We start from the raw sequence: 14,455 nt of genomic DNA, 5'->3' as shown, positions 1-14,455 counted from the left end.
GACCGTACGACCCCCCTAAGTGCAAGTTACTAATAACCACAGTGGCGTAATCGCATATTGTGATTAATAGCGTAATGATAATTATTACCGCCTCTTGGCGGCTAAGGCTAAGAGAACTGCTCAGTGAGCTGAGGGGTCTTGCGCGGATAGAGGCCGGGCGTCCCCACCCAGCTCTGTCCCTGCCTGCGTGGCTAAGTGCTAAGTGCGTGTGTGAGCGCCTTGTCTGGCCATTCCACTGTTCTGCGACCCACTGTCCCGCAACTTCGTGATTCTCTGCGCAAGCACCCGCCCCATCCCACCCCCTCTCCCCCGCGGGTCACCCAGCCGCCCCGCCCACAAGCCGCAGTGTCCCCGTCACGTGCAAGCTTCTTCCTCCGGGCCCAGGGGCCTCCCCGGCGGATCTCCTCCCCCGCTTTCTGTTCCTGCACCGCTGGGACGCCTGTGGCTGGGCCCAATGGACTGGCTGTAGCCGCCCGGTCCCTGACTCAGGCCCGGGCTCTCTCAATGACCCCAGTGCGGCCTGCGCGCCTCCGCAGCCAGACAGCCATGCGGGGGAGTCCTGGGGGTCACAGGCGGCCACGTGCCCGGCCCAATTCCGTCTGTGATTCAGTCCGCTTGTCTAGGCCACCAGGGGTGCCCCGGGCTGGTGATGTCAGCAGCCAGGTATGCGGCCAGGGTTTCTCCGAGGTGACTCAGGCCCAGCTACCCTTTTCCTCCGGCAGACACTCTGGGCATCTGTCCAGCGCAGGCTGCTGCCGGCTGCTGCTGCCTTTCCAGCCCCTCCACACCCTCTGCACCCCAGAGCTGTGGGAATTGCAGGCCTGGGGACAGGCACAAGGGGGTCTCAGAGGCAAGGATTGTACCCGTCCTGGCAGCCCATGGAGCCTTCCCTTCTTTGCCCTAAGACCAGGTCTCACAGGTGGCTGTGGATGATGGTAGTTCATTCATTCATTCATTCATTCATTCCTCAATCAGCCGATCAAACACCAAATCAGACCCATCTCCACCATCAGGCACCAGGTGCTGGAGACAGCAGGAAACAGGACAGGCAGGCATTCCTCCCAAAGCCCCAGTTGCAGTCTGTACCCTGTGCCTTATGTTTATTATCATTTCCTCCTGGATTCACCAACTTGCAAGTTCAGGCTGATTTCTGTTCCTCTGCCAAGCTCTCCAAACAGCTCCAGTTTCTGAAAACCCTCAGCCTTCAAACAGTCCTTGGGGAAAGTTCTTTCTGGAGTCTGCCCTTCAGCCACCCTGATCAGAAGGAGCTTCCTCTTCCCCTTTTGCCTGTTCAAGTTCCCAGTCCTGCTCGGTGTTGTGAACTCTATTCCCCCTAACTGGACCTTCATCTGCCCCCACCAGTGTGCACTCAAAGTCATGACCCCCACTGGGCCTGTGCTTACACCAGGCCTGACTTCTGGGCCACTTCATCTGGGCACAGCTGTGCCTAGAGAAGGCCTGTGATCATGCCCGTTTCATAGACGAGAAACTGAGACTCGGATTTTGGAATCCACTATCATGGGACCTCACAGCTAGAGCCAGATTCTGGACATGTGTAGAGAGGCACACAGTATCACTGATGGCAGCTAAAACTAGGGTTTTGTAAATGTTTGGTTTGTGCGAAGCACTTTCTAAATACTCCCCTCCTCCCCGTACCAGAGATCGAATTCAGGACCTTGTGATCCAGGCGTGCAGTGCCACTGAGCTACATCCCGGTCCCTTCTAAATACTTTTTTTTTTACCCCAATACTAGGGATTGAACCCAGGACTTTGCTCTGAGCTACATCCTCAGCCCTTTTTTTTTATGTTTTATTTTGGGACAAGGTGGTCTTGCTAAGTTACTAAATTCCCCAAGCTGGGCTCCAAACTAGCAATCCTTCTGTCTCCATCTCCTGGAGGCCTGGGAATACAGGCATGTGCCAGGCCTGTCTCTGCATACTTCCTATGTGAACTTATTTACTTCCGACCATCCCATGCCTGGGTATGATTATGCCCATTCAGCAGATAAGAAACAGTGTCTGGACGGCCTGATGCTAATGCACCAAGAAATCACAGTTCATGTCCAAAAATATTGTCTGAGACCCTAATATGTGCCACAAACTTTGGTGGGCTCAGAATCTTTTTTTTTCTTTGCTATTGGGGATTGAACTTGGGACATTGAGCTTTTGAGGCAGGTGGGCACTGAAAATTAGGGCTGTGCAGCCCAACACAGTTCAAGGGACCCTCCTGTGCTCTGACCTCCAAGCTTACACAGCAGACGACCCCCAAGAAGTACAGTCACATATGAGTGTGCTTGACATGGACACTTGTGAGGTGTTGATTCATTTCATTACCGAGTAATGACTGAGCACCTACTGTGTTCTGGGCAGTGCTGGGGATGCTGTGGCAACTGAGGCAGCCCTGGCCCATGCCCAACAGCAAATGTGGTTCAGTTCAGAAGACAGGCAATAAAGAAGTGGACAGATTGCCGGGGATTTAGCTTAGTGGTTTCGCAGCCTGCTGCGCAAGCGCAAGGACCTGAGTTCGATCCCCGGTACCAAAAAAAAAAGAAGTGGACAAATAGACCATTCATCATTAGAAATTGTGATAAATGCTGGGAGGGGGGCTCTGAGAGACAATCTCCCCACTTACACAGATCTGGAAACACGCATGTGCACACACACAGAGCCAGAAGTACACAGGTAAAACCATCCACATCCACAGCCACTTACACACCCACTGTTCCTCACGGATGAGATTCAGTACTGCACACACATCCACATCTACACAGTCCATACGCCCAGTTATAAATGCAAACCTCGGAAACCACTGGCTCTGTCTTATACAATGGAAGCCCTGTGCACGTGCTCACCCCAGGAAATGCCACATGTGTCTGTTGTCCCAACACTCACTCACCTACAGTCACATTCACTCACACTGTCACACCCCCAACTTCTCTCTGCTCAGAGATTCGCCCCAGCCCTGGTCACATGAAGCCATGGGATGGGGGTGTCATGTGTGTTGTGGGGATGAGTTATTAGAACCTCCTGTTGTGGGAAGCTTTCTGGACACACGACGGAAGGAGAGAGGCGGCTGCCTGTGTGCTGGAAGGCTCAGGAAAAACAGGCAAGCACTGAGGGAAGCGCATGGGCTAGGACCGGAGGAGGTTCGGTGGGGACCCCAATCACAGCAGTGCGGAGCCTGAGGAGAAAGCGGCAGGCCTGATAAGTGCGCTTGCCTGTAGTTTGGTTATTAATGGGCGAGTGAGACATTCATGGCGCAGGACAGAGACATGCCAGGGAGGAGGGGGCGCAGACCTCAGAGACCCAAACGGAGGCGGTCCCGGGGCAGACTGGAGGAGCGGGTGACAAGCAGACGGCTGCTGTCTAAAGGGAAACAGGCAATTTGGGGATCTGGTTCTCCCCCGCTGCCATCACCGCAGCCACCCCCCACCCAGGCTCCGGGTCGGCCCTTCTGTCGGCCCAAGCTGGTCCTGGCTGTGCTCGGTGCGGCCGCGCCGCCCCGGCATGGGACAAACAACCCTCAAGTTGCCAGGCGACGGCGTTCCACAGTCCGTCGCGTCACCGCGTCTGCGCGGGCGGGGGAGGGGGGACGACGGTGGCCCAGTCGTTTGTTGACGTTGCCTGGCAACCACCGCGGGGCTGTCCGGCAACGCCGGCCGACTGTTCTCTCTCTCTTAAAGGGGCCAGAACGCTAGGAGATACTGGACTTTAGGGGAGAGAAATTTCTTTCCTAGGGATGGAGAGTTTAGGGAATTTGGAGGCTGGGTTAGGCTCTCCGAGGAAGAAAGAGAAGATGAGGCAAGAGCTTTTGGCATTCCAACTAAAGCATTTGAGGTGTTAGTACGATTTGGGTGCCGATGTGCACGGGCGTGTTTGTGGGCAGGTGTCAATGGGAGTGGGTGGCCAACACATCCAGACAGAGAAACCTGAGTTTAAATATCTGCTCTGTGACCTTGACCTGTGACTTCCTCTTGGCCTCTTTCGTTCCTAAAGTGAAATTGATAATGTCACCCACCTCCAGAATTGTGACTGTATGAAATTCTGTACAGCACTTAGTAGATGGTAAGCATTCGATACATAACAGGCTTGATTAATTATTTTATTTAATAACGGATTCTGTCCCGGCCTCAGTGAGTTTTGGGATAAACGAGGTGTTTAAGTACCTCCTGCAGCGCAGTGCAAACTGTATAGGTGGGGGGGTTGGATATTAATGTTTTTATTATTTCCTCATAGGCCTGCCAGATGGGGTGGAATCCTTGTCCTTGTGAGTCTTGACTGTGTGACCCCCTCAAGCAAATGTCTTTCCCTCTCTGACCTTCTGCTTGCTCCTCAGTGAAACAGAGTGACTTCTGGGTAAGGGTAGGGGTCCTCTCTCACTGGGCGTCCCAGGTCAATGCCCCAGGTCTGAAACATGACTCACGGCGCTAGGTTATGTAAAGCTAGATTCTGCAGAGAGGACAGGTTATATAAACGCGTCTAATGTGCATCCTACATAGCAGGTCTGGGGAGGGACCTGGCTTGGTAAATGGCACTGGCTGCTTCTAGGAAGGAGGGCCAATATGCATGAGCCATGTGCACACTGCCCGATGGAAAAATCATGCCCTCCTCCTGGGGTCTCTCTATAATCCAAAATAGCATTGTCTTCAGTCTCTGACGCATCCTCTTCCTTCCCCCCACTTTCTGACCCCTATCTCGGATCTGTCTCTGTCTCATCATCTCTGTGTGTCTCTGTTCCTCTGTCCACACCCAGGTCTTTCTCATTTATCTATTTATTTATTTATTTATCTACTTTAACTCTGGCAATTTGTCCCCAGGGATTCTAGGAGGATCTGAGCAGCACTGACCTCTCACCAATGATGGATGTGTGACACTCGGTTGAGCCCTGTGTTCTCTGGACCTCCTTCCTCTGTCTGCAAAATTAAAGGGAGCAATTAGAGCAACCAGGCAGGGGTCCCCTCACCTGAGGACCATTTGAAAAGTGTGTTTCTCCAGTCCCATATTGTCAGGCTGTGGCTCAGAAGCCTAGAGAAAGAGGCCACAAAGATTATGATAGGCGAGATTCTCCCTGGGTGAATCAAAGCAGCAAGCCAGAACTGCTGGCCTGGGGCCTCCACACACTTATCCCAGTGCCATATGGCCAGGGGCAAGATTCATTCTAGGGCAACAGAGGATTCTGAATGTGGAGGAGTGACTGAGAGAGGTGAGGTGGGGTTAGAGACAAAGATCAGAGAGGTAGGACAGATAGAGAGACACAGGGAAGTCAAAAGGTAAAGGAAGGGGGACAAAAATTTTGTGTTTTTGAGAACTGCCTGAAAATATACCTCCAAGGGCTGTGTCACACCTCCGTGGGCCTATGTGACTGTGTTTCTCAGGTTGCTGCAGGCAGCACTGATATGTGCCTGGTTAAGGGCTGTGATTGAGTGTGGGAGGCAGATGCTGGGCTGGGAGGCTCTGGGAGTGCCCTGTGGCATGTGCCTACCTGCACCTAAGCAAGTGTCCCAGGCCAGCATGGGTGACTGCCTGGCAACCTGAGCACCAGTCAGGCAGCATTCTCCCCATTACCCCGTGACAACACCCTGGTGGGTGTGGCTGACGAGTGTACAGCCTTAGGAGACGCCCACAGGGACAAGTGTATGGCTGAGTCTAGCTCCAGGCACTGAGATTTTCTGTCCAGGGGAGCGGACTTGGGCACTAGACTGAGCCAGGAGTCCTGAAGCTGTTAAACTGGGAAGATACTGACTTCTATGGGGGTGGCGTGAGCACCACCTAATTTAATAGTGATACTGCTGGGGATTGCTTGCCAAATTCAAACATCTCCGGAATCTGATTCCTGGTACCTGTTAGTCCAGGTACCATTGCCTGCCACCTGGCCCCCTGCAGTTGCTTTCTCACTGGTCTCCCTGTCTCCACCTTTACCCCCCAAAGTGTACACCCCACATATAGCCAAAGAGATTCGGTTACAATTGAAATCAGCTCTTTTGCTCAAGACTCCCAGGGCTTTGGACACATTCAGTAAAAGTTATAGGCCTCACCATGGCCAGCACGTGGGCCTTTAATTAATCTCTCTGACCTCATCTGCCCCCTTCTTTTGCCCTTGTTCCCTCTGCCACACTGGCCTCCTCTCTGTTTCTCCAACAGGCCAGACGTGTTCATACCTTTGTGCCTTTGTATTTCACTTGTTCTTCCCTCTGGCATGCTCTTAGCTCAGGTATCCGCATACTTCTCCCTCATCAGCTCTGGGTCTCATTTAGGCCTTTCCGGATCATCCTATTGACAATGACACCCCCAACCCTCCCTTTCAGCTTCCCCAGCACATCTTACTTTCCAGTACAATTTGGCTAATTTGTTCATTGATGTTTATTTATTGTATATTTGTTAGTTATTCCCCACTCTGTTCTCTCAAAGAGTGAGTTTGCAGGATGACAGAGGTCATCCTGTCCACTGCTGTCTGCCCCCAGTGCTTACCACTGCCTGTCATATAGTAGATGCTCAGGAAATATCTGTTGGACAAACAAGTGATGAATGATGTGTGCCAGGAATGGTGCAGCAAGCTCGAGGTCTGTGAATTCACTAAATCGTCACCAGAGCCTTATTTGCTAAGTGCTGCATATTAATGTCCCCAATTTTACAGATATGAAACTGAGAGTCAGAGAGGGGAAGTCCCTTCAATGTAAAGGCCCTAAAGATCAGAGATAGATTATTCAGCCATCAGGGGCGTCCCTGTGGGGCCTGTGGGTTGCTTGTGTTTAAGGTCACCATTTCTGTGTATTTCTCGGGCAGTCCTTGCCCCTTTGAAGTGAGTGGTGTCTCATCCTTGCCTCCCGACAGCTCCCCGTGATTCTGCGCCCCAAGTTTCTAGCTACGGGGTTCTGATCTGTTTTCGCGTTGCTGTCTAGGTGTCCGGAACTCTGCGTGCCAGGTCTCTGGAGGTGAAGGCCCTTGTTCAGTGCGCTGCCTGGGCTAGCAGTCCGGGCCGGGCCTCCACGCACCCGTCCTGCCCCCGCGCGGCCAGAATCGCAACGCACAGCCCCGGGGCGGGGCGGGGCCTGTTGCCTGGAGACCAATGTTTTGCCGCCTCAAACTGGGTCTCTGGGCCACCGCCGGGAGAGCGGCCTGGGAACCTGGGCCCGGCGTGGGAGCCGCCTGGAGAGGCGCGGGCCTCGAGGGGCCCGGGAGGACTGCTGGGAAAGGGGGTTTGGGGATGAGATTTGGGGACAAGGTAGGGATAGAGGGACAGCTTCGCAGAGGCTAGGAGCTGGCATTAGGGGACCAGGACGATTATTAGGGTTCAGCTTGAGGCAAGGGGACAGGAGTTTGGGGAAGACCCGAGAGATACTGAGGGAAGAATGGGGGCGCCAAGGAGGAGATTGGGAGGACAGGGACAGAATAATGGGGTCTTTTGAAGGAGCCGGAAGAGACACCCCAGATGCTGAGCAAAGAAGGACGTGGGAAACTGGAAGTTTAGGGGGTTCAGGAATCAAAACAACGGTATAAGGCAATTAGTTTGGGGGAAACTTGAGAAGCGTAAGGGAGGGGCAAGGCGAGAAGGGCATATTTCCAGAGTCGGAGAAAGAGCTGCACTGTAGGGGCTGCAAGATGTGAGGTTACAGAGTTTGGGGAAGACCAGGGTCCCCGAGGAGGAGGCCGAAACGGGCAGGAAACAAGAGTGAATCAGAAGTGGAGGGGGGTGCCTTGCCACTTCCAGGCTCCTGGCGACAAGAGCACTCCCCACCCATTGTCCTCGGTCTGTCCAAGACGTCCGGCGACGTCCCTCAGGAGGCGACGACCGGTTACGTAACCCTGCTAGGTCCTTCTGCCCCGGGGGAGGGGCAGGAGTCGGGATCGCGGGCTCCTCCCCTCCCAGCCCGAGGGGGCGGGGCCGGGGCTGGGACCCCCGAGCGGTGCGTGACGTCACGAGTGGGCAGGCCCACGGAGGCGCGAACTCCTTTTCACGCTCTAGAGAAGCGAGGTCTGGATCTGAGTGAGCCCCAAGTAGGGACTAGTATCCTTAGCGCGGCCTCTGATTCAGGCAGCCCGATGGCCATGGCTATTAGCCAAGAGGGTAAACAGTCCCGGAGAGTGCTGAGCCCTTTCATTGAATTGGTTCATTCAACAACGATGTATTGAGGGCCTGGGATTTAGCTCAGTGGTTCCAGCGCCTGCTTCACAAGTGCATGGACCCGAGTTCAATCCCCAGTACCAAAAAAAAAAAAAAAAAAAAGAGAGAGAGAGAACAACGATGTATTGAGCACCTAATCTGTCCCAGTTACTGTCCGAGATGAAGACGATACAGCAGTCAACACAATCGGCGTTCTTCATCCTTGAAGCCCCTGGGGTGGCCCCATCCCAACCAGCTGTACCTCCTTCCTAGACCCAGCTCAAAAAGGTGGATGCACCCACCCTGCCCCCTTGGGGCCCCTTCTCTAGAGAAGGGGCAGAACTCGTCCTGGCTTCTGAGTCCCCAGTGTCTGCATGACAGCAGCCCCACGGCCTGCCACTTCCTCCCATCTGCACCCCCCCCCCCGCATGACTAGAGATGCAGGTCTGAACCGGCAGTGGCGAATCATCAGACGTCATGATGGCCGCCTGTGCTGTCAGCAAGGCGTGCCCCTGAGATGTCATCCAGGCTTCTCCTACAAACACCTCTGGGGGACTGGGGGCCAAGGAGGGGGGCACTGCCTGCCGCTGATGGAACTCAACCTCCCAAGGCAGCGATCTACTTTGGGCCAAGCCCCATCCAAGGGACTGGAAGATGCCTTCCTGGGCAACTCATTCCTCCTCCAGGCAGCCTTCCTTCAAGGCCCACACTCCTCCCCCAGTGCCTGGCCTTCTGAACTCTGGCTCCTGCTTTTCAATCACTTCCATGTCTGCAATTTTAAAAACTTTCTGAGCCAGCCCGTGGGAAGATCACATCCTGGTCCTCCCAGTTTTCCCCTAACATGGTGCCTGACACCCCACCCCCACCCCCCCATACTGGGTGGTGACTCCCAATCCGCACTAGTGGAAACACCCAGTCCTCAGTGAATCCTACTGGCCAAGACACACAAGTTGACACTGAGCTGGGCATGATGGTGTGCCCTGTAATCCTAGCACTCAGGAGACTGAGGAAGGAGGATCACCATGACTCTAAGGTCAGCCTGGGCTACACAGTGAGACCCTGTCTCAAAAAACAAACAAAAAAGAGTTCACATTGAGAAGCCTTGATCAGGGGGAGGTGAGACATTTACTTTCTCAACGTACTTCCCTTTTGTATTTACCAAAACATTATAAACCTGTAAAGACATGATAAAAGTTGAAGGTGATGAATGTGCTAATTACCTGAATTAGATACTATCATTCATATATATATAAAACATTAAGCCAGGAGTGGTAGCACCCGACTGTAATCCCAGCACTCTAGGAGGATGAGGTAGGATTGCAAGTTCAAGCTTCATGACTTATCAAGACCCTGTCTCAAAATTTTTTTAAAAAGGGAGGGGAGCCAGGGATGTAGCTCAGGACAAAGGTCTTGGGTGCAATTCTTAGAACTGAAAAAACAAAAATAACAACAAAAAACCCCATCCTATTGTACTTGTATCTCATGAATAAGTCTGTGCAAATTATTATGTGTCAGTCAAAAATAAATAAAAATAGAAATTTAAAAATTACCATCTCTGGAATGCCTTGAAACTGATCTGGATATCTTCCACCCATGCCTGCTCCTTCCTCCTCCCTGGCTTCATCTCAGGGATGACCCCACCACCCACTCTCCACCGGGGTGGGGGTCTGGGCCTCATCCAGGGTCCCCCCTCCCCCACAGCCACCAAGTCTGGTCCTTTCTGCCTGCTGACAGTGGGGCCTGGTGGCACACGCCTGTAATCCCAGCACTGAGGAGGCAGAGGCACGAGGATCCCTGTGACTTCCAGGGCAGCCTGGGCTACATCGTGAGTTCAAGACCAGCCTGAACTACATAGCAAGACTCTGTCTCAAAAAACCCAGAATCAAAACCAATGAAAAACCCCTGCCTCTGTTCCTCCCTCCCCTGCTCAAAACCTGCCATGGCTCCCCAGTGCCCGTAGGGGGAAAAAAATCCAGGCTCTTCCCTACAGCCCACCAGGCCATGTGGTCTGGTCAGTGCTGACTTTTCCAGCGTCCTAATTCCTTGATCCTGACTCCTCTTGTCCTACAGGCTCCTCCAGCCCTACCCTTTGGTGGTTCTGGCCCCTAGCCATCCCAACAGTGTAACAACTGGCTGGAGCTTGGTGTCTTCAGGGACAGAGACCTTGCTGTTACTTGAAGCTGCCTCCTAGCCACAGCCAAGCAGTTCACCTTGTCACTGCACAGCTGCCTGGTACCCTGCTTCCAGAGGATGTAGTGTAGACTTGCTGTTCAGCACCATCCTCCGTGGAGGCACTGAGAGAGCTACAGGAGGTCACAAAGGAAAGGGGCCTGGAAAGGGGGCCCAGACTCAGCAGGGGTCCCGGCTGTTCCACTGCCTGGAGCCTTTGTGTCCCACCATTGACCTGTAAGGGAGGGAAGAATCTTAGTACACTGGGATCCATCTGTGAACTAAGCAGTGGGTCCCAGGCTGAGCCCTGACTGGTGACACAGAGTCCCAACCTTGGTGACCAAAGACCTGCCCTGCATCTGTTTCCAGCCTGACCTCCGGCTCTGGTCATAGGAGGAGTCGCGATTCTGATCACAGACCTAGATCCTGGGCACAATGTGAGACCCTCACTGCAGTCCCCACACAGGTCCTGCGTGGACTTCTGACCCGCACCCCACATATCGGCTGGGTTAGGGTCAGTGTTGAGGGAGAAGAGTTCAGAGAGCCAGAGACGCGTGATGGGCGTCAGGAGGGACACAGGGACAGGAGCAGGGTGGTTGGGAGACAGCGCTGGGAATGAAAATTGGGAGAGGAAGGGGAAGGGGAATTACGGTCTGGGATGGGGATGGCGTGAAGCTGAGGATGAGGGGACAGGACGCGGGGAAGGACGGGGCAGCTTGTGACAGGGCGGACGGGCGAGGGCTGAGGTGGCGGCTGGAGGCCAATGTGGCCGCAGGGACGCAGTGGGGCGCGCTGGGAACGCGGGGACCAGCTCGGGCCCCGCCCCCCGCGCCCCTTTCCGCTCCCCGGAAGCGCTGAGTCTTCCTGCCTTATCTGGGGGCCGCTATTTCGGGCTCCGCTCCGAGTGCCGCGACTATTTTTAGCGGCGCTCGGGTAAAAATGGACTCAGCACGGAGCGGATTCCCGAGGCCGTGCGCGCCCCCCGCGAGCACAGGGGCCGAACCGCGCGCCTGAGTCACCGCCCCGCGCACGCGCGCCAGCCTGGACCCCGCCCCCTTCCCCCGGATCTCTCACGCCCAACGGCCCTTCGGCCTTGGCCGCCCCCGGCGCGGAACCTTCGAGGAGCGTCTCGACGAGTCCGCGGCTCCGAGGTAGCGCGCGCGCCCCCTGGTGGCCACTTCGGGCGCCGCAGGCAAGAGCTGCGCTAGTAGTGCCACCCCCACAATACATAAGTGAGGAAACTGAGGCATGGGTAAGGGCTTTGCAGCCTGAATTAATTGCAAGATATGGTCTTTCAATTTCAGCTTGGACACCTCTTTTTTTTTTTTTTTTGTACCGGGGATCTCGAGCTGTCGCGAGCAGGTACCGTGGGTAAAGAGGACTCGGACTGGGATGGCAATTCACACACTTATATTATCCTAATCCATTTCAATACAATTACCACACAATATTAAGTCTGCCAATTACCACGTCCCTGTACCTGTACTGCGCAAGTCCTTAATGGGAGCGCGACGTTTCCTCCCGCAGAGTCAGAGGGTCCGATCCATAGACGAAGGGCGTCGAGTCGGCGCTAGGCTATCCGCCTCTCCGCTTGCCTCGTCCTCTGGTCTCGTCCGGTCGGCGGCGATGCTCCTCCCAGCGGGATCAGGTGTGCAGATGTCTCCGTCGGTAGTCAGATCATCAGACTGACTGGTCGACTGGTCGGTGGGACGGATCGTCGACTCGCTTGGGGTCTTCAGCTCCTTTTATACTATTCTAGCTGGGCGTTCGTGGTATTGGTTCAGACTTACCACACTGTCCAGCTTGGGGCATACTCTGCCCAATTCGGGGTACGCCCTGTCCAGTTCGGGGGTACGCCCCGTCCAGTTCGGGCTACACCCTTATCAGTTCCATACCACTTAAGGTTCTACTTTCATTACTTTAATATCTTATGGTTACACATCACTCTTATGATTGTGTTATACTTAGGTTACAGCACTCTTAAAGTCACAGCACACTTTAGGGTTACAGCACACTTAGGGTTATACAATTCCATCTTATTCCAAGGTGTTCTGCACACGAACTCGGGTCCTTGCGCTTGAGCAGCAGGTGGCGAAACCACTGAGCTAAATCCCCGGCCCTTGGACACCTCTCTTAATGGGGGAACTCACTACCTCAGAAAATTAGGCACGACTTCGTGTTTTTATTTTGTTTTCGGTACTGGGAATTGAACCCAGGCCCTTGACACTGAGGTACACCCTCTGCCTTTTCTTTTTCTTTCTTTTTTTAAGCCCTTTTTTATTTGGAGACAGGGTCTCGCTAAGATGATAAATTGTTCCGACTGAGCTCAAACTTGCAATCCTCCTGCCTCAGCCTTCGATAATGATGACTTGTTTTTATTAGTAGTATCGATCTGGTCATTTAATGTATATATTTTATTTATTTATTTATTTATTTATTCATTTAACGTGTATTTGTCAAGAGCTTGTGGTGTGCCAGGTACTGTGCTGGACGGTGGGACACAGCAGTAACTGAGGTGCCTGGCCTCAGGGGAATGATTTTTTTGTTTTGTTTTTCTTAAGGTACAGGGAACTGACAGATGTTAGGAGAATGGTCAACCACTAAGCTACACCCCCAGCCCTTTTAACATTTTTATTCTGAGACTTGATCCCACCAAATTCTCCAAGCTGGGCTTGAATTTATGATCCTCTTGCCTCAGCCTCCTGAGCAGTAGGGTTACAGGCATTCCTTTCTTTCTGTCTTTCTTTCTTTTTTTCCTTCCTTCCTTCTTTCTTTCTTTCTGTCTTTTTTTTTTTTTTTGCGGTACCAGGATCGAACTCAGGACCTTTCGCTTGTGAGGCAGGCGCGGCTGCACTGAGCTAAATCCCCTGCCCGACACCATCTTGCTAAATATGGCTGATGATCTAATAGAGGAGACATTGCAAACAAATATGATGAATGCAGATCCTGATGAGCACTGTAAATTAGACCAGATAGGATAACGTTAAAATAGAAGGAAGAGGGCCAGGGATTTAGCTCAGTGGTTCCACCGCCTGCCTCGCAAGCACAAGGTCCTGAGTTCCATCCCCGGTACCAAAAAAAAAGGAAGGAAGAGGTGGGCGTGGTGGCACACGCCTGTAATGGAGGATGACAAGTTCAAGTCCAGTCTGGACAACTTAGCAATTTAGCAGGATCAAGTCTCAAAATAAAAACAAAATTTTAAAAAAGCTTGAGAAAATAAAAAGGTTTGGGATGTAGCTTAGTGCAAAGGCCCTGGGTTCAATCCCCAGTACCAACAAACAGAGCGATCCATCAATAGGGATATTGTGGTAAGAATCGCAGTGCCTTGAGGACTGGGGTTGTAGAAGGCAGATGCCCTCAGCTTCCACTGCTTGGCTGTACACCCTCAGCTTGGTTCCCTCCCGAGATGGGGAGCTCATTACCTCCTGGCATATAGATAGCACTCTGAGCAGTCGTCATACTGTGACTCTTGCTCACAGAGCTGCCATTTATCGGGCACCGACTCAGAGCCTGGCAGTTGGCTAAATGACTCCGCAGCATGATCTCACAGAATGCTCACCCTAGCCCTGGAGGGGCGGTGCTGTTCCTATACTCCTCATCCTGTTGGCCCAGCTCTCCCTCCCAGAGACATAGCATCAACGGCTGCTTCTCCTCCAATTCTTCGTCCTCCTCCTCCCCCTCCTCCTCCTCTTCTTCTTCCTCTTCTTTTTTTGTTTTCTTGAGACAGGGTCCCACTATGTAGTCCAGGCTGCCCTTGAGCTCACTATGTAGCACAAGCTGGCATTGAACTCGAGGCAATTCCCCTGCCTCAGCCTCCCGAGTGCTGGGATTACAGGCGTACACTGCCACTCACGGGTTCTGCCAGACGTCTGGGAACGACATCCAATGTTTTTGAAAAAGAAACTTCTCCATTCAGTCACTTAGTCCCCTTGGGGTTCACCCGGCCTTCCCTCTTCAGGGAACGCCCATGACTCAGGTTCAGCGAATCAGAGCATTCCAGTGCCTCCTCCTCCGAGGACAGTGATTGGTTGAGCCCTGGGCACGTGACCCGCTTTTTCTTCCCTCTGGAGACGCTAAGGTCTGGGAAGTAAACCCAGAGCTTCGGGGCCAGTCTTCGTTATCTGCTCCTCCTACCCTCCTGGCAGTGGGCATTTGGACCCAGCCCTTTGTGCATCCCGGGCAGATA

The sequence above is a fragment of the Heterocephalus glaber genome, unplaced genomic scaffold (genome assembly GCF_053883595.1).
Source record: "Heterocephalus glaber isolate CG9 unplaced genomic scaffold, H.glaber_assembly_v1.0 deba00001744, whole genome shotgun sequence".
In the NCBI taxonomy this organism is placed as follows: domain Eukaryota; kingdom Metazoa; phylum Chordata; class Mammalia; order Rodentia; family Bathyergidae; genus Heterocephalus; species Heterocephalus glaber.
This window is presented reverse-complemented; position numbering follows the sequence as displayed.